General features: G+C 36.4%; 2 protein-coding genes across 5 annotated transcripts in view; one reads left to right on the top strand and one right to left on the bottom strand.

Moving 5' to 3' along the window:
* PELI1 (pellino E3 ubiquitin protein ligase 1) overlaps positions 1-24,833 on the top strand; it is a 1,042,993-nt gene that overhangs the window by 520,544 nt on the left and 497,616 nt on the right. The gene's annotated exons all lie outside the window — the stretch shown is intronic.
* The window catches only part of AFTPH (aftiphilin), a 72,558-nt gene that overhangs the window by 44,226 nt on the left and 3,499 nt on the right, over positions 1-24,833 (bottom strand). The window contains exon 2 of one of the 4 annotated variants that reach the window (XM_066267240.1): positions 7,925-8,036. The exons of the other annotated variants lie outside the window; for them this stretch is intronic. The gene's annotated coding sequence lies outside the window, so the exon portion shown is untranslated. The remainder of the gene's footprint in view (positions 1-7,924; positions 8,037-24,833) is intronic. 4 annotated transcript variants of the gene reach the window in all.

Genomic DNA, 24,833 nt, shown 5'->3' with positions numbered 1-24,833 from the left:
TACAAACTCATTTAAAAAAAAAAGTATAAAGCAAATGCTCCAAATGGATTAAACAAATTATGTTATACCCTTGAAATAGCATATATCTAGCCATTAATATCATGATTCTTCTTTCTTTAAACTTAAAACACTCATAATGATGGAACATGTCAAAAGGTCACAAAAGCCAGCTCAAAGGGGCTCTAACTGGTTAAATCAGGGCCAATTTGAGCAGCAAAAAAAAATAATTGATTAAACTTACTGAATAAAATAGTAAATTATCAGTTCTCACAGATATAAACATGTTAAGTGAATAAACTGAAAAGTTATAGGAGGAATTGGATATGCATTGCTTCAAAATACTTTCCCACAACATACTTAATTACAAATGGAAAAAGTGTAACTTTATAGTGGTGAAGCCTGACACTTAATCAAGTGATCAAAGTGAACATCACTAGTAATGGGAATATCGAAATCATGCATCCACCTGACAAAAGCAACGAGAACACAATCACTTTTGGAATATTCCTGCCAAAAATATACAACCTGAATTGAGTTGAGTAAAACTTCAAACAAATTCAAATTGAGAGACAGTCTACAAAACAATCTTCAAAGTATCAATGTCATGAGAATAAAAGAAATACTGAAGTTCTGTTTCCGATTGAAGATGGCTAAAATGACATGACAGGTAAATGTGGCATTTCATTCTCAACTGACTCCTGTTTTAGAAAGGTCATTACTGAGATGATCATGAAACTTGAGTCGAATCCAAGGATTAGACAGCAGCAATGTATTGATGCTAATTTCTTGACTTTGATGGTAGCATCGTGGCTATGCAAGAGAATGTCTTTGGCTGTAGGAAATAATACATTAAAATATTTGGGAGAAAAAAAAAATATTTGGGAGAGATAGGGCACTGGGTTGGTAAATCTCAAACTGTTTCAGAAAAAAACTTGTTTGTAGTGAACTTGCAACTTCTTATGTCTGTGACCATTTCAAAATCAAAAAAACTAAAAACATTCAAAGATATTTATGTCTGCATTTAAATATGCATGCTTTACAATAAACATGTTACTTATATACTACCTTATTATTGAATAATTGTGGCAAAATATACATAACAAAATTTACTGTATTAACCATTTTTAAGTGTACACTTCAATGGCATTAAGTACATAAAACCTGTTGTACAAGCTTTATCACTATCCATCTCTAGAACTTTTTAAAATCTTCCAAAATATCAAAGTATCCTCTGTACCCATTAAACAATAGCTCCTATTCTTCCCCACTCTATTTCCCCCACCCCACCCCAGTCCTACAACCAGCATTCTACTTTGTCTCTGTGAATCCAACTACTCTAGGTACTTCATAGAAGTGGAACCATACAGTTATCTGTCCTTTTATGACTGGCTTTATTTCACTTAGCATAATGTCCTCAAAGTTCATATACATTGTAGCACATGTCAGAATTTTACCCATTTTAAGCTGAATACTATTGCATTGTATATGTATAAACTATCTGCTGATAGTTGGGTTGCTTCCATCTTTGGCTATTGTGACTAATGCTATAAACATGGGTGTACAAAATACCCTGTTTTAACTTTTTATTTTGAAATAACAATTGACTAACAGAAAATTGCAAAAACAGTTGAGTCCTGTGCACCCTTTTATTCAGCCCCTCCCCAATGGTGGAATCTTATATAGCTCTAGTAAAATAGCAAAACTGGAAATTGATCTTGTTAGTACATCACTTTGACTAGACCATAGACCTTACTCAGTTTTATCATTAAAAACAAAACAAAACGAGGACTCTTCAACCAAGGAACGCTGAAGAAGCCACACAGAGACTAGTAGGAAAAGCGGAAATGGGGAAACGCAGAGAGGGCTGCCCAGCTCCCTGGAGCGAACGGCAGCAGGGAGAGACTCGCGTGGCAGAAACTTAGTGTATCCCAAGGTTCTCTTTACCATGCCACAGTCGCAGAGCTCCAGGGAAAAGCAACCTGGTCTCAACTCTCCAGGCAGAGGAGAACAGAAGCTCCATATCCACGCATGCTGCAAATGGCTTTTCCAGTCTACCTGAATCATTACCAGCTAGAAGCAGTGGTCATTGGGACTTGGACATGAGCTGCAAAGTATAGAATGGTGACAACAATTCCAGTGCCATGCGGACTTTTCCTGTGTGGACTTTTCCTGGACTCCTGCTCCCTGTGACAGCTCCTAACAGACTGAACTGTGGTTGGGTTGCATTTTTCAGGGATTTGGCATGGTGATGGGGCCAGTTTGGACTTGGTGAACATGTTAAGGTCACTACTCTTTTATGGATTCTTGCTGTATTGGCCAAGAGTTTGCTTAAAGGCTTTTAATCACTGTAAAAAAATAGAAGACTGGATAAAGAAGATAGGGCACATATACACCATGGTATACTATTCAGCTAGAAGAAACGAGGACATCGATCACTTACAGCAGAATGGTGGAACCTTGATAACATTATGCGGAGTGAAATAAGCGAATCAGAAAAAAACAAGAACTGCAGGAGTCCAGACATTGGTGGGACATAAAAGAGATTAAGAGACATGGACTGGAGTGTGGTGGTTACGGGGGGTGGGGGGAGGGAAGGGGGGAGAGGGGAAAGGGGAGGGGGAGGGGTACAAAAAAAACTGGATAGAGGGTGACGGAGGACGATCTCTCTTTGGGTGATGGGTATGCAACAGAACTAAAAGATAAGATAACCTGGAAATGTTTTCTTTGAATATATGTACCCTGATTTATTGATGTCACCCCATTAAAATAAAAATTTATTTATAAAAAAAAAAAACACAAAAAAAACCCCCTGGAGAATCCTGTTATAAATGGGCCTAGAGAGACCAGCTGACCCAACCATTCAGGGTGTCTGTCAAGTCCACCACTTTGAAAAAAACAAACAAAACAAAACTTTATGTGTATGTAGTTCTGGTCAATTATTCCAGGTACAGAGACGTGTGTCACTTCCATTTGTGCCTACTCACATACCCCATTCCTGTACCTGGGCAACCACTAATTTGTTCTCCATCCCTATAGTTTTGTCATTTCAAGAGTGTTATGTAAATAGCACCATAAGGTATATAACCTTTTGAGGTTAACATTTTTCACTGAGTATAATACCCTTAAGGTCCATCCTGGTTGTTGCATGTATCAATAGATTAATCATTTTTATGGTTGAGAAATAGTCCACTGTAGAGATATACCAGTTTGTTCAACCATTCACCAACTAAAAGACGTATGGGTTATTTCCAATATTTTATTATTGTAAATAGTATGTATACTATATTAATAATATACATACTAATATGTATACTAGTATGTTGAACTAGTATATATAATAAAGATGGTAAGAGCATTTATGTACAGGTTTCTGTGGAACATAAGTTCTTGTTTTTCTGGAATAAATGCCCAAGAGCAGAGGTCTCCAAACTACGGCCCATGGGCCACATGTGGCCCCCTCAGGCCATTTATCTGGCCCCCACCGCACTTCCGGAAGGGGCACCTCTTTCATTGGTGGTCAGTGAAATTGTATACCAAAGTCCTAGCATCAGTAGGTGACACAGATTTGAGAAATACAGAAATGATCATAATCTGGGAGGCTAATAGAGGCTATTGCACCTGGAAGAGGAAAAGGGAACATATTTTGCTAAGGTGTAACAGGAAGAAATACAGCTCTCTGTGTTGTTCGTTTGCTGACAAAGTCCCTGATGCAGGGATGCAAAGCGCAACGTCGCTCACTACAGTACTACTTCCAGTGACCCAGGATGCGCGCGTCAGGGCTCTGGAAGCGCGTCATATGACACACATCCGGTCTGTGGCTGCAGTGCCCCACATCACCAGAAGTAGGAAGAAAAGGCAAAGCAATATAACCATTACTACGCAGTACAATGGCCTCCATACTTCCCCAAATGTACAACATAATGGCCCCTATAACCTCCCTTTTAGCCCAAAAGTCTCCCGCCACATGTTTCCCCTATTATAAGACCCTGTCTTATAGTAATTTTACCCCTGAAAGATGGGGGCTGTTTTATTTTTAGTTCCCATTGAAATACTGGTCAGTTTGTTGATTTAAATTTATTTGTTCTTTATTTTAAATATTGTATTTGTTCCCGTTTTGTTTTTTTACTTTAAAATAAGATATGTGCAGTGTGCATAGGGATTTGTTCAGTTTTTTTTATAGTCCGGCCCTCCAACAATCTGAGGGACAGTGAACTGGCCTCTTGTGTAAAAAGTTTGGGGACCCCTGCCCAAGAGTATGATTACCATGTCTTATAACAGGTACACATTTAGTTTTATATATATATATATATAATTTTTTTTTTTTTTTTTTTTTTTACAGGGACAGAGAGAGTCAGAGAGAGGGATAGATAGGGACAGACAGACAGGAATGGAGAGAGATGAGAAGCATCAGTCATCAGTTTTTCGTTGTGACACTTTAGTTGTTCACTGATTGCTTTCTCATATGTGCCTCGACCATGGGCCTTCAGCAGACTGAGTAACCCCTTGCTGGAGCCAGGGGTCCAAGCTGGTGAGCTTTTTGCTCAAGCCAGATGAGCCCGCGCTCAAGCTGGCGACCTCGGGGTCTTGAACCTGGGTCCTCTGCATCCCAGTCTGACGCTCTAACCACTGTGCCACCGCCTGGTCAGGCCACATTTAGTTTTATAAAGAAGAAACAATGCCCAAGTATTTTCCAGAGTGTTGTACCACTGTACATTCTGCTAATACTTTATTTTTCAGGAACTACTGGTGATGACTGTTTTTAGTTAAAATGTGTTTATGGTTAACCTATTGATTTTTCTGAAACTTTTCATTGTTTGAAAAATGAAACATTTTATTGGTTTAAGGCCTATTTCAAACTTGGATATTAGGGCAAATACACAGATCTGCATCAGGGACTTTGTCAGCAAACAGACAACACAAAGAGCTGTATTTCTTCCTGTTACACCTTAGCAAAATATGCTCCCTTTTCCTCTTCTAGGTACAATAGGCTCTATCAGCCTCCCAGACTATGATCATTTCTGTATTTCTCAAATCTGTGTCACCTACTGATGCTAGGACTTTGGTATACATTCCCCTTTAGCAGGTCGTAGCTCTGGCCCACCTCACCCTTCAGAAACCTATGAGAGTGCCACTCCCAAGTATCAGCCAAAAATGCCAACCAGCCAATGTGAAGGAGGCCTGCAATTTGCCAGAAAATTCTTCTGTGGCCAGGCCAATTCAGTAATATTTGTTAGTAGAAGTATTTATTAATTGTTAATTGAAGTATTATTTGTATAATAAATTTACCTATTAAGTTTGACTTAGACAAATCCACATTTTTTGACATACAAGATATGGACTTTATATAGTTACTTCTATTTCAGGAAAAAGGAAAAGGGATAGATAAGTTACTGTGCCTGGCACATAGCAACCTCAGTAACTGTTTCTACATCCTTCTTAATGGACTACTTACTGCATACCCCAAGGAGTGCTAATCAGTCATCCAGTTTCTTTACAACCTGAACAAGCACGCATGTGTGTATGCGCACAGAGAAGGATGTATATTTAACTTGCTATTTTTATGTTGGCTTATTCTGGAAACCTACTAGAGGGGAGTAAACAAGTAATGGGGCTACCCAGAAAAGATCCAAGCCATAGTATACACAAATAGTAGACATGAGGCTCTCATGACTGAGTAGTAAATGGGGTCTCTTAAAGGTAGTTAGAGCATGAAGATAGAGAATTTGGGCAGACTTCCTATACTTTGGAGATTTGTCCGTAAGAAATCACAACTTCACAAAGAGACTAGGGGACAGTATAAGCCTTTTCAACAACTGGTGCTAGATCAACTGGATATCCACACTGCTGGAAAAATATATTTGACTCTACCTAATATCTTGCATAAAAATCTCAGATGGATTGTAGGCCTAAATGTGAAAGGTGAAACAATCAACCTTCTAGAAGATAATTTCAGAGATGATTTTCATGACCTTAGGAAGGCAAGATGTTTTAAACAAGACCCAGAAACAATAATCATAAAAAAATAATTGATAAATTGGACTTCATTAAGATTAAAACCGTATGTTCATCAAAAGAATACATTAAGAGCATGAAAAGACAAGCACTGCTTAGGAGAAATATCTGTAATACATGTAACTGTCAAAGAACTCATATCCAGAATATGTAAAGAATTCCTACAAATCAATATGAGAAAACCCAATTTAAAAAATGGCCAAAATATCTGAACAGGAATTTCACAAAAGAGGATATCCAAAGGCCAATAAGTATATGAAAAGTTATCAGGGAAATGCACATTAAAATCATAAGACATCACTACATACCCACCAAAGTGGCTAAAATGAAAACAAAACAATTTTAATCATAGCCATTGATGGCAAAGAGCAACTGGGATTCTAATACTTTAATGGTAGGAATGTAAACTGGTACACTCACTTGGAGAACTTTTTGGCAGTACCTACTAAAATTGTACCAGGTATCTACCCCCCCAAAATGAGGACATATATGTACTGAGAGACACATACAAGACTGTCCGTGACAACTTTATTCTTAACTGAAAATAATCCAAATATCAATACAGAATGGTTAAAATAAAGCTCGGTATATACATACAATGAGATACATGATAATGAATTATACTACTCACAAAAATTAGAGGATATTTTAGAGCTTCATATTCATTTTTTAAATTTCCCCTAATTTTTGTGAGTGGTATATTTCTACAGAAAACAACATGGATGACTATTACAGATAACAATGTATGAAAAAAGCCAGATACACACATAAAATACATACTGTATGATTCCATTTCTTCAAAGTTCAAAACAGGCAAAACTTATCTATGGTGGTAATTCAGAATAGTGGTTACCTAAAGGGGGTTGACTCAAAAGGGTAAAAAAAAAAAAGAGCCTGCTGGATGCTAACATTATTTCTTGATCTGGGGAGTGGTTACATAGGTACAAACATTTATAAAAATTCATCCCCTTGTACACTTAAAAGATTTGTGCATTTTGCTATTTGTATGTTATACATCAATAAAAAACAAAACTTGTTTCTCAGAAAATCAGTATACTTAATTTAGCAGCAACTACACTGCAATGATTGAATATATGAGTATAGTGATAAATATACCATTCTATTAAAGAAGTTTACTTATACCTTACCTTATTCTGGAATTTAAGGCAATATATAGATGTGTTAAGTGGTAGGTAGTATGGTATGGGGGAAAGATCTTGGCCTTGGAGTAAAATGGATCCTAAGTTCAGATTCCAGTTTCCTCATTTACTATGAGTTTGCCCTCTCTGAGTTTCAGTTTACTATTCATAAAAAGGTGCTAGCAGTTCTTACCTTTCAATGATGTTGTGAGAATTACAGAAAATAGACCTTCAGTACCTGGTACATTCTGTGCACTCTGAAAGTTATCACATTTTAACTTTCACCAAGTCTGTGGCTCAAATCATAATCTACCCTTAAAAAATCTAAGCCAGTGTTTGCTTAGTTGGCACATTCACTCACATGACTCTGCATATACTTCAAAATGTCATTGAAAAAGTCATTTAAGCACAATATTACTGCCTGACCAGGAGGTGGTACAGTGGATAGTGTCGCACTGGGACGTGGAGGACCCAGGTTCAAGACCTCCAGGTCGCCAGCTTAAGCGTGGGCTCATCTGGTTTGAGCAAAAGCTCACCAGCTTGGACCCAAGGTCGCTGGCTTGAGCAAGGGGTCACTCGGTCTGCTGTAAAGCCCCGGCCAAGGCACATATGAGAAAGCAATCAATGAACAACTAAGGAACAGCAACAAAGAATTGATGTTTCTCATCTCTGCCTGTCCCTATCTGTCCCTTTCTCTGACTCTGTCTCTGCCACAAAAGAAAAAAAGAAAACAATATTACTAATCATATTCAAGATACATGAAGTTGACTTACCAGTCTGTTAAAAGATGGAAGTTTTGAAGTAGAACAGGACAATGCACCACAGAAATTTTCACCAATACCTTGAAGTAAACTGACTGTAGGTACTATCCGGATAGAGGAAAAACTGCAAGAATAAATACTTCTAAGATGTCTGGTTGGGATGGAAAGGATTTTATCTATTTCTCTAAAACAGGGAGGCAGGACCTCTAGGAATCTCCCAGAAGCAAATATCGACTAAAGAGTTCCTTCCAGACAAGATAAAAATTCACCACAGAAACTCCCATCTTTTTGACAGTCAACTTTCAAAGTCAGATCAGCACACCTAGATGATACAATCCAGATTAACTGAGGACCCATCCCTCCAAACTTACATCTACAGGGACTGAAAGAGGAGTGGGTGGGTGCAGAGGAGAATCCAAGCAGGAAGGATGATGGTAAGAAAAGACAAATAACTGTACCTGAAGTTATGCTACTGATGTAAATAGTACAAATTACAATAGCAAGGTTTATTTAATGGAACATGAAAAGAATCACTATCTTTTTACCACAAAATGTCTGAGGTTTTATAATTCACTCATTTGGGTGAATGAAGGGAAAAAAATCTGTACTTTCTTTAAAAAAAAAAAGAGTGAAAATGTTATATAAGCAATTAACAACATTAATTTGCATTCCAAACCTGGCCTGCTATTGCAGTAGTTCAAATTATTCAAATCTTTACTGTAATATCCACATGAGAGTGTTAAGATACTACCAAAAATGTATTGTTAATGAATCTGCCCAGCCTACATTCTGCTTAAGAGTCATCTTGTCTGATGTATTATAGAACTGTACACCTGAAAACTGTACAATTTATTAATTGATGTCACTGCAATAAATTAAATAAAAATAAATAAACTTAGGCCCTGGCTAGGTAGATCAGCTGATTAGTGTGGCATCCCAGTACACCAAGGTTGCAGGTTTGATCCCTCATCTGGGCACATACAAGAATCAACCAATGAATGCATGGATGGGTGCAGCAATGAATTGATCTCTCTCTCTTCCTTCCTCTCTCTATAAAATCAATTAATAAAAATAAATAAATTTAGTTATTGTGTCATAAACAGAAGAGCCCTTCTTCTGAGCCATATGAAGATTTGGATTTTAGTTAACTTTTTGCTTTTCAATACATTAGAGATGACTGAACCATAATGTTGAAAAGTTTTCATGCTGCTAAAATTTTAAATCAACAAAATAATCTTTTTTATTTCTGAGTGCTTTGTCCTCAGCGTATTAGCTCAATAACAGGTAATAAAACAAGGAGAACCCCTAAAAATAGATGCTTTTTAGTAAAGAATTGAGAAAGGTTTTGTTATTAGGACTACAATCCTCCCCCCACCCCCAACACAGCCTGTAAACTTTAAGACTACTTAATCAAACTTCCACAATTCCAAAGCTAAATATTTTTAAGAGATCGCATAATTCCTTCAAATTTATCAATTTTAAACAAAACCCCAAGACATCATAAATATCAACTGTATCAATGTGTCACCATGCCATCAACTATATAATAATATGCCAATATTATTTAAAACATGTTTAAAAAATAGTATATTCCAAGGGCTTTCGTTCTCTGCTTACACCAATATCAATATATTGTATATTCAGCATTTATTATGTGTGGATATTTTATGAAAAGTACTCATTAATTATCTTATTTAATCCTCACATTATGCTATAAGGTAGAAATTACTATCATTTTACAGATGAAGAAATAAAAACTTAAAGAGGTTAAATAATCCCTTACAGTAGTATAACTATATAGTAAGTGTTGAATCAGTCACAAGCTAATAAAATATCCTGAAAAATGTCTAACTGCATTAACTTCTGATGTAATTGACAGCAAATGTTGGAATTAGTCTTCCCTAAAAGATCTGAGTTGCTTAGAAAAAGAGTTCTGAAACTTCCAAAAAGTTGAAGGAGATAAAAAGGTACTTACAATCTAAGATGAAGAAAGTCTAACAAAAGTACCAAGAAGTAAATCTCTTGTTTCAATGTTAATGCACACAGTGGTAAAAATATGGTAAACAAAGAAAAGCAGCAGCAAAATATCTTTATACCTACATTGATCAGCTTCAAAAGGCCCTACTGCCAAAAGTGAAAACCAAAGTTTTTTGTCTTCCTGGTTTTAAGGCCAATAAGGAAGATTCAAAAAGTACAAATAACATGTACATAATGTAAATGACAACAGACCCCAAACACATTCACTCTTCAATAAATGTTGCTGAACAGTAATGAGTTACCATTTTATAGAAGCTAGTTTTCAAAAGTTCCTAAGAAAAAATTTTATTTTTATTTTACTGTATATTTTAGTTTTCTTTACAAATCCATAAGCCATTTTACTTATGCTTTTACAGTTTCACAGTAAAAATTAAACAGGGTAAAAACATTAGGAATTATTTTACCTTTAACTTGTCATATCACCTGACCATTTTGAGAGTTTACTAGCTATTTTTCCCAAAAGGTACTTCTAATTGAAATCAAATAAATGACACTGAATAACTGCTGATAACAAAGACAACAAACCAGAAGCAGCAATGAGGACAGATGCATTAGCCCTTGGAAAACAGGTTTTTCCCCCCAGTTCTCTCTGCTGTTATTATTGCAGAATGAATTAGCTGCTCTAATTTCTACCCTAACAGTCCTGAAGCTTAACAAGCTAAAAGCAGGAACTACTTTAATTTCATAACCCTTCACTAAAATCTTGCTTACATCCACAACATTGTCTAGAGATAACCCCTGGACATTCAGTTTATTTTCTCAATTGCTTGCCTAGGGGGCTCTTTAAATTTTTCCATTACTATTGATGTTTTCTCATCAGCCTATAAATGTTCAAGAGCCTACCATCCTCGAACAAGTAAGACTAAAACAAATACCTCTTCCTTGCATGCCCTTCTAGCTCTCTTCCTCCTCACCACCACCAAGTTTCTTGAACAGGCAGTCGTTCACTATCTCTACTTCCTAACCTCCCACTTACTCCTCAGTTTAGCACATGCTGGCCTCCACTCTATGGAAACTGCTCTTCCAAGAGTTACTTCACTTAATCTCAAGACTGGAAATGTTTTTGCAGACTTTGGCCTCCGTTGTTGAAAACGCATCCTCAGGGCCTGGCTCATAGTAGGAACTGAATACATTACTGTATTATTGTTCTTGCTGGGGTAAATATATTACACTGGCCACTCTTGAACTGCCTCCTCTACCACCCCCGACTCCCACACACATACACTTTACATTTCAGTAATCGTAGCTCTGGTCTCCTAGTGTTCCACCAAGTAAGTTAAGAAATATCTAAATTCAATCTAGGTAAGTAAGTGTGATCTAAGTGGCCTGAAATGTGACACATATGAAAGAAAACAAGTCCAATCTTTTTTTTTTTTTTTTTTTAATTTTTCTGAAGCTACAAAGGGGGAGAGACAGTCGGACAGACTCCCGCATGCGCCCGACCGGGATCCACCCGGCACGCCCACCAGGGGGCGATGCTCTGCCCCTCTGGGGCGTCGCTCTGTTGTGACCAGAGCCACTCTAGCGCCTGGGGCAGAGGCCAAGGAGCCATCCCCAGCGCTCGGGCCATCTTTGCTCCAATGGAGCCTCGGCTGCGGGAGGGGAAGAGAGAGACAGAGAAGAAGGAGAGGAGGAAGGGTGGAGAAGCAGACGGGCGCTTCTCTTGTGTGCCCTGGCCGGAAATCGAACCCGGGACTTCTGCACGCCAGGCCAACGCTCTACCACTGAGCCAACCGGCCAGGGCCAAGTCCAATCATTTGTACTGCAATGTGTCAAAGAAAGAATATATTAAGAGGGGTAGTACTCACATGCAAGCCAGGGGAAAAATTCTAAAGGACAAAAATTTGTTCATGTATTTTTAACAGACTAGCTAACAGGAATAACTACTTTGATTCGCGGCAGTTTCTCAGCATAAGTGGAGGTGTCAGCTGGTGTTACCAGAGTGTGATGCTACTCTGGATAGTCTAATTTCTCTTGCTCTTACTCTCTGCTCCCAGCAACTTTCTTCAGTATTTCATGTAAATTTCCCCACAGATTATGCAATCAGTCAACATGAATAACTGACAAGCTTTGAAAGAAATTTCTTGCTGTAAAGTTTTAAATTAGCATTCTGGTCAAGACTGATGAGTTAAACTTCAAGAGTGCAGGGAATTTGGGGGAAAAAACAAAAATAAAAAAAGCCAGGAAAACCTATTTTGTGGACTTCCAAAACTAAAGACAACACTCTAGTCTGTACCTGAAATATGTACACGTCAGCAGGCCCTTGGCAGCTGCCCTTCCTCTGACAGTGCTACTCTGTATTATAAACGCCTACCAAGAGAGCAACTCACCTTTAAAAGAAAACATCTACTGAAAGTTATAAAACTACAACCAAATGCAGTTAGAATTCAATTAACTGGATTAATGAGGAAGGAAGCAGACAATGTCTTAGATAACCTAAAACTTAAAAGTTGGGCCTTAAAATAGGATTTATATAACAACAGGTCTATCTCATAAACTATGTCTTTGCCAAGTGCTATTAATTTTATTTTAATTTGTCTCCTGATCACCCACCAACTGAGAAAAAAAAAAAAATGACCCAGAGACATGTGAGGCAGCAAAGGAAATAAGACAATGAACCAAGCTTAAAAACAGTCATAAATTAGCCACCCATAAGAACACATAATGACATTCTTGGGGCAAATTATCATAAAACAAAAGCTTTGTATAGCTGAAAAATCAAATATAAACACATTCCAAAATAGTGATGATAGTACATGTGTGTGTAATACATACAGACAATGCCACAAGTGAGTTACCTGTACTAATAACTTCATGGAAACTATGGAAGGAATTCACAAAGCAAACAGATTTCTAGTTGGCTGACCTTTTAATGGTGTTATTGCTTGGTTTAAAGTTTTACTTTCTTGTGAGATAAAAAGGCTAAAGGGTAAAAAGAAAACATGTAACATATTTTTACTTGCAATGCACCATATACCTTGGTTAGAAATTATTTGAGAATTAGCCTGTCCTACGAAGCAGAATTTCTCAAACTTGACCCCGGTATCCCACAGAAGAAATACATTTTGCATGATGACCCAACATATACATACATGCACTTAAAAGAAAAAGTTTCATCAAACTTTTTACCCTTATTCTCTATGTACTTTTGATAGTTTTAATTTCATTTTTTCTTAAAAGCTGATCATATCCTCCTAAATTGATTTTACAAACCTAAATTTGCAAACTAGAAATAGGTCACAACCCAAAGTAAAAAAAAAAAAAAAAGTCTGACAAAAGACACTGATGAATATAGAGAAGATGACTAAAACTAACAATTTACCCTCAAATACTATTAGTATCACTGAGGTTAGGGAAAGGCAGTGGGTCCTTCCATAATAGGTATTGCAAACAATGTCAGATAATTAAAAGAAAATAAAACAAAAAAGCTGGGACATTTGTCTATATTTTCTACCTTTAAATTATGTGAGCAGTGTGATTTTGGCAACTTATAACTTCTGTAGTATTTCTACTATGGGTATTTTAACTCTCCAATAATCAGTTTTTCAAGAATAACTCAGTCTTAAAGTCATTGCTTAAAGTTTGCTACAAGAAGGAAAAAGATTCAACATATTTCTGTAAAAACTCTTAGCACAGAATTTGCATTGGTCATGTCAGTATGTCTATGACAATGACAAAAACTGTTTGCATGCTTCAATTCTGTTCTATGTTTAATTCACCTCACAATAATGCTATCATTCTCTTTCCTTCTGATCCACTTGCTCTAAATCCTATTATTGCTTCCAGCATGTAAGAGTAGGAAACAGAGCTTCTTTTAGAACAAAGAACTTCTTTATCTGATGCTTAAAAGGACAAAATGTATGCTAAAATTACATTATCTGAATGAAACAATTTGAAAATATGAAAGTGTTCCTTTTCTCTTTATAGAATTTTGTATAAAAGTAATAAATAAAAAGTACTATTTATTTTTCAAATTCTACTACCCTCAATCTACTTCAAAGATAAAAATATACTATTGGTGGGAGTACACAGGGTGGGGCAAAAGTAGGTTTACAGTTGTTTGTGTGGAAAAATACTAATTAAAAATAATAATACAAGAATAAACTTTGTGTTTATCAACCTACTTTTCCCGCCCTGTATATTGGTTCACATATCCCAGGCAATTTAGTAATATGTCAAAATTTAAATGCACATTCTTTTGACTAAGCAATTTTATCTGCGAGATGCAGTCGATGCATTTATACAACTATGAAAAGATATTTCCACAAAACTGTTAATTCCTGCAACTGTTTGTTTTTTGAAAAGCAACTGAAAGCAACTTAAATTCTATCAATAAGAAATAGGGTAAATGACAGTGTAGGAATTTTAATTAAAGATAAAGCTATATGACTAACATATAAAGGTGTCTAAAACACATTTTTAAGTGAGAAAGCATTTCTGAGACATTCTCTCTTAATTCTCCTCCTTCAATGGATCTGCTTCTGCCTGCCTCATAAATGTCAGTGTTCCCTGGGCCTTGGCCTCACTATGCTTTCATCCCTGAGATCTCATCCAACTTTTGTTTTTATATGCTCATAATACCCAAACTTCTCTCCAACTGTGGGCTGACCAGACTCCAGATCTGCCTACCCAAATGTCTTTCTTTCTATTTTTACCTGAATGTCCCAAAGACATCTCATATTCTCCAATTCCAAAAAGGAAGTTAACCTTTACTAAAGAAAACAAACAAACAAAAAAAAACCAAGGAAAACCCCTGAAAACACGTTTCTATACAATATTCTGAATTTTAATTCAGTTATCCCTGACTGCTCTCCCTTTCTTATCCTCCTCCCTCAAATTAAATCAACTACAAATGAAATCCTTAACATCTCTTAACTATATTTATTTTAACATCCCACAACCAATACCTTATTTCAGGGTCTCATTCTTTTTGGCCAGGATTACTGCAATCCACTTGAAACTCCTTATTTCAGCCAACATGGCTAAGATGCTCCCTCTTTGCTCCAGCCAGACAAAACTACCCCCTGGTTCCTAGTTCCTCCACTGGCACCATGTTTCCTCCAAATTGTCACGAATACCACTTTTTCTAATTTCCTATTCTTATCTGTCCAGAGAAACCATTTACAAAGCCTTCAAAACCCTATTCAGGCATGAAGTTTTCTGTGAAGTGAGAGCACCAATATTTATTAAGTCACTATGTGATAGGTATTATGCAAGGTGCTTATTCATACATTATCCAATATAATCCCACTCAGCCACTTTATATATGAAGGAACAGGTTCAGTGAGGTCAAATAATCTGTCCAAGGTCCCACAGAGTCAGTAAGAAAAGTAGGGCTTTAACATTAAAGCCTGGGTTCTTTTCATTATGTCAGGTTGTCTGTCTGAATTAAGCCTTCTTATTTATAGCTACATCTTCTGTTATATAATATTTAACAAAGTGAATCAAATGTGTTTCCATGCTTGTCTCTCCTGGGAGACCATAAACTAATGCTTCTCAATCTTAGCTTTGTTAAATTTCTAAAAATAGAATAGGTGCATTTTAAATATGCACCGGAATATCTGCATTTTAAAAAAAAGTTCCAAAGATGATTCTGATGGTTAGTGAAGGCTAAGAACCACTGTGTTAAGTTTCTAGAGGGTAAGAGTATTATTACTACTGAACTTTAAAACTCTGGGTATGATTTAAGGTCTCTAAATCTCACTGCTGAACTCACCGAGAAAGGTAAATCAATAAAATAGTGCTTTTTCTTAAAAAAACTTTTTTCCTTATAATTATTTGATTGTACAAATATTTCTTAAAGTTCTGTCATACACATTTATCCAAGACTATCACAAAAAAAATTTAACACTTACTTAAGATTTCAAGTAGAAAAAGCCCACAACGTGAAATCTTCAATACTTTCCTTAAAAATAAAATTTGGAAAATTTCCTTAAAGGATCAAATTTACTGCAATAATCCTTGAAACAGATATAATTATGTACATAACTTAAATGTTATATAATTCTTGGAAAAAATAAACACATTTAAAAAATTAATCACAGTTTAACTTGTAGTTGAACATTAAGAAATACATACAACAGAGTTTTCTACACTTCTAGAAACCAAGGTCATTGGTAATCTGATTAAAATCTGCACTTTTATTTAGGTGTAACATTTACACTGTGTGTCCAGTAAACTTCTGAAACATAATGGGACAGAAGGCTATCATCTGCTGGCTCATTATGATATAGAAGAAACAGTCTGAACTATATAAAGGAGTGAGGAGAAATGGTGACTTAACTGCAAATAAAAGGTAGTGGTACATTCAAACATTCTGTTTGGGCTTCAGGTAAGAGAAAATTTGAATTTGATACCTGAAACTCTCAGTACAAATTTTATTTTTAGAAACAAAGATGCTATTACATTTCATGTAAGAAGAGTTATATTATCTCTTAATGATAGGTTCATTACTTTTATAAATAGCTACTAAAAAAAAAAGTCTTAAGAAAAAGTCAATGCTTCACATTTTAAATATCACTGCAGCAGAAGTATTTTATCTGCAAATATTCCAGGTCAATATTTCTGAATCCACAATAACAAGATGGATGATGATGAACTATAGCAAGACAGAAAATACTACAAAACATAAGTAATGACTAAGAATAAAACAGCAAATATACCTACTAGGGAGGGTGAGGCAGAAATGTTCATTTCATCCATTCAAAAAAACTATGGTTTCATTAAGAAGTATGTAAATATTAAAGATCCTATTCCTATGAGTCTTGCTGTGAAAAGTATTTAAAGTTAGCATTTCAAGAATAAGAATGTTTGACTGAGGAATGGTGTCCTCTATTACCAGAATTGTTCATAAATATTGAATCTTTTAGCAATGTGCAGTTTTTCCAGTTGCATTAAATTTTTTTCTAGGTATTTTACCTCTTTCTTTCCATTTTATTTTTTTTGGTCACTCATGTAAAATGGGGTCTCTCTACTTTTATTTTCTAACTGTTGAGTACTGTTTATAAAACTGAAAGCTCTTGGTACTTATATACTATACCATTACATCATAAGCAAATTGAAGTAGTATGACCCTTTTCTTTCCTATCCCTATGTCTCCATTTTTCCTTATTGATTGCTCATGCCTCCAATACTAAATCTAATATAATCATAGGAATCTTGTATTCCTCCATAATTAAGCTACTGAGTTTTGGTTTGAAGTGTATGTTTTACAAATTTTATCACAATTATTAAACACACTCAAATTAGTAGTACAAATTCTTCCAGGTTTCATCCAGGCTCTCTTCCTACAACTCTCACCCAAACAATCTTATCTACCTAAGGCTTTAACTGCCACATTCTAGGACTTCCAGATCAGTTCCTACAGCCCAACCCTCAACCTTGAGCTTCAGTTCAGCCAAGCCAACTCTCTACTATTCCTCTCCACTTGAATTCCTTAAGAGTTAACCTGAGCTTAAGAATAACAGAGCTAATCCCATTTTTAGGAATATATTTTAAGAATACCAAATCACTGATTCAAAAGAGGGCATGCAGCCCCATGTTTATTGCAGCATTGTTTACAATAGCCAAGATCTGGAAACAGCCCATGTGTCTGTCAGTGGGTGAGTGGACTAAAAAGCTGTGGTACATATACACAATGGAATACTATGCGGCTGTGAAAAAGGAAACTTTACTTTTTATGATGGCATGGATGGATCTAGAGATTACCATGCTAAGTGAAATAAGCCAGGCAGAGAAAGACAAATATCATATGATCTCACTTATATGTGGAATCTAATGAACACAGTGAACTGAGGAATGGAATAGAGGCAGAGGAAGGGTCACAAGGAGCAGAGAGACAGTTGTAAGAGGGAATGGGGCTGAGGGGATGGGAAGAGAGAAGGTGAAGGGATTAGAGAAATTATATATACATAACAAATATAGATAATAGGAAAGCAAATCCCACAGGGAAGAGGGGAGGGAGTTAAGGGGAGGGGGCAAATGGGGTGTAAATGGGGGACAAGGGGGTAAGGGTGAGGGAGTTTTATTGAGTGGGACACTTGAATCCATGTTAACACAATAAATTAAAATTAATAAAAAATTAAAAAAGAAAAGTAACAGAGCTAAAGCTCTTCTTCCTCAAATCTGATCCTCTTTCAGGGGTCTCTAACTCAAGAGTGGCCCTACCACCCACCCAGTTTCTAAACCAGAAACTTAAGAACTGCCCATCCCCCACTATCTCTAAAGAATGATCTTCATCTCATAAATCCCTCAATTCTGGAATATTTCTTTCCACTACCTGTGACACCACTCTGGTCTAATCAGCCATTATCATCTAAACTAGTTTCATTGACTATTATTTAATCATGCCAACCCAAGAGTCTTTTCAAGAAAATCTGATCGGGCCCTGGCCGGTTGGCTCAGTGGTAGAGCATCAGCCTGGCGTGCGGAGAACCTGGGTTCGATTCCCGGCCAGGGCACACAGGAGAAGCGCCCATTTGCTTCTCCACCCCCCCCCCTTCCTCTCTGTCTCTCTCTTCCCCTCCCGCAGCCAAGGCTCCACTGGAGCAAGGATGGCCCGGGCGCTGGGGATGGCTCCTTGGCCTCTGCCCCAGGCGCTAGAGTGGCTCTGGTCACGGCAGAGCGACGTCCTGAAGGGGCAGAGCATCGCTCCCTGGTGGGCAGAGCGTTGCCCCTGGTGGGTGTGCCGGGTGGATCCCGGTCGAGCGCATGCGGGAGTCTGTCTGACTGTCTCTCCCCGTTTCCAGCTTCAGAAAAAAAAAAAAAAAAAAAGAAAGAAAATCTGATTGTGTCAAATGCTTGTGATATTTAAAAAAGAAAAATCTTTAACAAAGTCTATTAAGCCCAATTCCATCTCTTTAGCCATTCTCCTCCTCCACTTCCCCCACTATGTTCAACGCTTGAATGTAGCCTAGGCCTTCTTTCAGTTTTTGAAAGGCAGACGATCATATTCTTTAATGCCAGAGGATTTCTGCACCTGCATTCCCAGTGCTTAAAACATTCCCACACTTCCTTCAATTCTTAGATGAGGGACTGATTCCTCAATTAAGTTTCCTAACACCTTCCCCCAAGTCGTCTTACATGTATTTCTTTCAGAGCATAAGAACTGTAGTAACTTACAGTTTGTAATCAAACACTTGTAATTTCAAAAATGACTATGCAAACTGTATGCTCTGAAAAACATACTAACAGGCTAAAATGTAACAAGTGATTTTTAAAAACCTACTTACTACTTTCTAGAATAGTAAAGTTAATTTCATATTTCTTCTTCATAGATATAAATAAATCAGTGTTATGTTCTAGGGCAGCACTGCCCACTTTATATACAAACCTCATATACAATTTTAAATTTCCCAGTAGCCAATTAAAAAAGAAACAAATGAATTTAATAATATTTTACTTACCCAAATTATCAAAAATATTATTTTAACATGTAAGCAATGTAAAATACTACATATTTTACATTAGTTTTCAAAAACTGGTGTATATTTTATACTTAAAACATATCTTAATTTGGACTAGCTTTATTCCAAGCATCATCCACGTGGCTAGTGGCTACTGTACTGGACAACACAGTTATAGAAAATAATATTCAACTTCTTGTATTTAAATAGCCTAACAGTCATTTTTAAAAGAGCATGACATTAAGCAATTTTAATCTCATATCAAACAAGAATATGTCTCATGTTTAAACTCTTCAAAAAATTTTAAATGATGCAAACATTTCACACTGCTGAAAAGCCTACATCCAAAATAAAATTCAAGTAGACAATCTAAAAATTGCATATTTACTCATCACCTGAGGAGACTGACAAGATGACTACTCTCAACCCTTGCTAATAGCGATATTATAACCTCATGGAAAGAAAGTGGCTTGCCCTTTGATTTAGTTATTTCCCTTTAAGACTCAGCCCTATTGAAATAATCAAGGACAAACTCAAAGATTCACATCCAAACTTGTTCACAGAGATGTTTTTTCTATGATAGCAAAAATTGGAAAATCCAAACAATCTGTAAGAAATCACAGAGATAACTTGAAACTCACTGGATGGCATTCTACACAGCCACTAACAATCATATTTTAAGAATATTTAGTAACACGAGGAAATGCTCACTATTTAATAGTAAAAGCAAAATTCATGCAGATTCCTACATGTTTTGTATGCACACACACACACACACACACACACGAATGACATATTATATATCCATAGAAAGGAAAATATAACAAAACTAAAGGAAAAGCAAAATGTCAATAGTTATCTCTTTGTAGTATGATGCCTAGTGGTATATTTATCGAGTACTACTCTGTGTCCAGCATTAAAACAGATGGGCCCTGGCCTAGCTGGCTGGAGCATCATCATGATACACCAAGGCTCTGTATGGGTTTGATCTCCAGTCAGAGCACATACAGGAGTCAATCAATGAATGCATAAATAAGTGGAACAACAAATTGATTTCTTTCTCTTTCAAATTGAAAAAAAAAAATCTTTTATCCCTGGCTGGATAGCTCGGTTGGTAGAGCATCATTCTAAAGTGCAGCAGAGGTTGCTGGTTCAATACCTGGTCAGGGGACATACAGGAACAGACCTATGTTCCTCTCTCTCTCCCACCCTCTCAGTAAAATTAATAAATTTAGAAAAAGTTTTTAATCTGTTAAAAAACAAACAGATGGGTCCCTGCCTTCAAGGGGCGTACTAGTTTTCTTTATGTATATTATCTTTTCATAATTTTAATAACCATAAAAATATAATTAAAGTAGGTGTTAATTTTGGCAAGTCAGCTATAATAAAATAAAATTTGGCAAGTATATAATAAAATTTGGCAAGTCAGTTAATTTTGGCAAGTGACATTACTGGATTAGATGGGAATGAATTTGAATATGGTCTTAAATATTAGTTTAGATGAAAGTTTCCTGTGATGACAGGAATCATCTGAAACAAAACAAAAACTACAAAGTAGTCTGTAAAGTAAGATTTCATTATGGTAAAAAGTGCATATATAAATATACATAAATGTGTGGAAAGATATGTACTAAGCAGTTAACAGTGGGGGATCTCTGGGTAGTGGAATTGTAATTTTTTTCTTTTCTATTTTCTATAATGCTCCTGTATTCTTCTGCACTAAAAAGACTGTTTTTAAAAATTAAAAAAACACATACATCCACTATTTACTGAGCACCTACTACATACAAAACTGCTAGGTTCTATAATAAGCAGAAGTGAGTAAAAGGAGTCACAACCTTTAAAAACTAACAATTGGAGGACAATAGAAGAAAATAGTAAAAGTAATTCATGTGAGGCAGAGTATAAATATCATATAAACCAGGGGTCCCCAAACTATAGCCCGCGGGCCGCATGCGGCCCCCTGAGGTCATTTATCCGGCCCCCGCCGCACTTCCGGAAGGGGCACCTCTTTCATTGGTGGTCAGCGAGAGGAGCATAGTTCCCATTGAAATACTGGTCAGTTTGTTGATTTAAATTTACTTGTTCTTTATTTTAATATTGTATTTGTTCCTGTTTTGTTTTTTTATTTTAAAATAAGATATGTGCAGTGTGCATAGGGATTTGTTCATAGTTTTTTTTATAGTCTGGCCCTCCAACGGTCTGAGGGACGGTGAACTGGCCCCCTGTGAAAAAAGTTTGGGGACCCCTGATATAAACTAAAATGTGGCTATAAGGATTCTAAGAAAAAGATCTCACTTGACTGGGAAGAGCAAAAATGGTGAAATGAGAAAAAAAGCTTCATAAAGGAGAATTTTAAATGGGAAGGATTTTAATTGTGAGAGAAAATGGCAAGTGCTAAAGATAAAGCATGTGGCAACTGTCAAGGAGCAAGATGCCACATGATAGCGTTTGCTTAGAATGTTGGATATATGAAGGGAGTAAGGCAGTATGCTGATGGCCTTGAATTTTCAGATGATAGTACTTGTAAGTTTTTTGAGTTTGTCAACGGGTAAATTATTAATGGTTCCAATTCAAGAAACTGTTCTACCACTTCTCATCATCTCTACTGCCACCACTATCTTGGCTCAAACCACTTACCATCTCTTAGCTGCATCTCTGTACCCATCTCCTAATGGAATCTTCCTGCTTCCACTCTTGCCAAACAGATCCCTTTAAAACAAAAATGTCTGACCTGTGGTGGCGCAGTGGATGGAGTGTCAACCTGGAAACACTGAGGTCACCGGTTCAAAACCCTGGGCTTGCCTGGTCAAGGCACATATGGGAGTTGATACTTTCTGCTCCTCCCCCCCTTCTCTCTCTCTCTATAATGAATAATAAAAAAAAAAAAGTCATATTTCTACTCAAAAACCCTGCAATGGCTTCCTATCTCACACAGTAAAAGCCTAAGTCACTGGAAATGTCTACAAAGTCCCTACAACACTGCCTTCTCACCCTCTAACTTTCTGATCACACCTACTACTCTTCCGCTTGCAATTTCTTGAATATTCCAGGCATACTTCTACCATTCTCCCCTATTCTCATCTTCTTCATGTCTTAAAAGGCGCCTTCTCTGACCCAATCCTATATAAAACTGCAAGGCCTACCAGCCTTTCACCCAAAGTTTGTACTCGTCTATGTCTCCAAACTGACTTTATTTTTCTCCATACTTAACATCGTCTGTAATCTCTGTATTTTGTCTAGGCACATACACAAACATGCATGTGTGCACACATACATAAAAGAAACTGAAGCATTACGAAGGCTCATTTCTATCCTTGATTCTTTTCAGTACCCCCAGGTAAAACAAGGCTTGACTCAAGTGCTCAGTAAGTACTTGCTGTTTGAATGATAGGAAAAGAATACCATGGTGTTAGTAAATACTTAGTTGAAATGGTGTGTGGCGTATTGTAAATATTATAGAACCTATGTGAATTTATTCTAATTTACTTCTTGATTTTCCTCTGGGAATGATTCATCAAAATGGTGCTTATAAATTAAGCTTTGAGCATACATACAACCTTTCATTTATTAGCAATTTATCTTTGCAAGGTTTACTTAAGTTATTTGGAATGGGGTGGTGCTGACTGAGGAATGATAGGACAGTCTTAAATCTCCTATTTTCCTTCTCTTTTCACGCCTTCCAAACTAATGAGCGATGACTCCTCCAGCCCTCCCCAACTACTAGTTTCAGACCTTTTCTCTTTACCAGGGAATAGGTCTAATACAGACCTATGAATCCCTATCCTAGGGTAAGGCCAGAAATAGAAAATAGAAGTGTGATACATGGCTCCTGAAATGGTTGGCAGCAATTAGAGGAGAGCCAAGGCAAGGGAAGTTACTGCCGTGGAACCTGGAGAGGGCAACATTTCTTAATTCAGATACTTTTAAGTTAGATGCTCCTTGTATTTTGAAAGAAGTCAACACAAAAATAATATCAACTCCTTTCATGTCCTTTTACTGAAGGACAGAATGATACTTTATATAGCTTTTTAAATGAAAATACCTGAACTTTTAATTTTATCACGATTTCAAGCACAATGTAAACTTTGGAGGGGGGAATGTAAAGAATAACCAAGTACTCACCACCTAGTTGCGTTGAATCTTAATCTTTCACCAAATCAGCTTCAGATTTAAAGTTATGGTTGAAAACCCAAGGGCCCTTCCTAGATCCTTTATCCCTCTCTCATTCACCAAAGGTAACTTTTATTCTGATTTGCCATTCATTCTCAAGCATGTTTTTATACATTTGCTACACAGTCCACAATTCCCAGAAAATATGTTGGATATTTTTGCATGTTAAAACTATACAAATGGCATCACGTTACATCCTGGCTGCCACTAGCTGTCTGATTTTAGGCAAGTTATTTAACATATCTGTGCCTCAATTTCCTACCTAAAAAAATGGAAATAATGTCACCTATTAGCTTACAAAGTCGTTGTGAGGATTAAATGAGTTGATATACTATATATAAACCACTTAGAAAAGTATCTTGCTCAGAGGAAGTAGTGTATATCAGTGTTAGCAATTACCTAAAGTTGCAAAGGACCTGTGACTACGTGTTTGTATGTGTATATATCCAGCATGGATGTGTGTGTGTGTGTATATGGATGGTGAAAAGATTAATTACCAAAATGATATATAATCCATATAATGCCAGATAGTTTCAAAGTTACATAAAAACAAAGATAATTATGAAGTTTAGGCTGGAAAGGTTCATTAGCATACTCAAAGAGGAACTGAAAATGCTAATCACAGAAGCACAGAGGGGAGAAAGTATTTCTCAACATTAAACTAGAATAAAAACATTTGATTTAAATAATATATAACTGCTTAAAAGTATCTAAATACTTAATGACCTGTTATAAATTTGGGGGGGGGTAGGGTTGGAAGAGAAGGAGTAATCTATCAATGTGATGCTATTCAGAGACTTAGACTGTTAAAGGAGGTACTTTAGATTTCATACAAAATAAAACATTTTTTGATGCTCAAATTGCACTACTTCTCTGAATTAGTATTTAACTGTAAACAGAACAAATTAGTCTTTAAAATGTTATAATAGGATTTGCCTAGATACACGATTTTCACAAGGCAACTGGATTCTGCAAAATTTATCAATGCAATTATAGGCACATTATCTTTGTTTTGACATAGGACTATTTTTATAACAGTCTCTAGGTCAAAAATCAGAAAACATCAAAACTGTAATGCCCTGTACATATTAGATGAAATCTACTCAATTTCTTTCAAGAGCCTTTTTAGGATACAAAAATAACTATGCTTTGAAGATAAATATATCTGATACGTAAACAGAGGAATCAGATCTAATGAGCATTTACTAAGTGCCATGTACTGGGCCATATGAAACATCTTCATACACAAAATTTAGAAGACCACCACAGATCATTTGTTTGAACATACACAGGGTGTGGTAAAAGTA

Source organism: Saccopteryx bilineata, chromosome 3 (genome assembly GCF_036850765.1).
Source record: "Saccopteryx bilineata isolate mSacBil1 chromosome 3, mSacBil1_pri_phased_curated, whole genome shotgun sequence".
Classification (NCBI taxonomy): domain Eukaryota; kingdom Metazoa; phylum Chordata; class Mammalia; order Chiroptera; family Emballonuridae; genus Saccopteryx; species Saccopteryx bilineata.
Note: the sequence above shows the minus strand (reverse complement) of the source record. Positions and strands in the feature narration are given on the sequence as shown.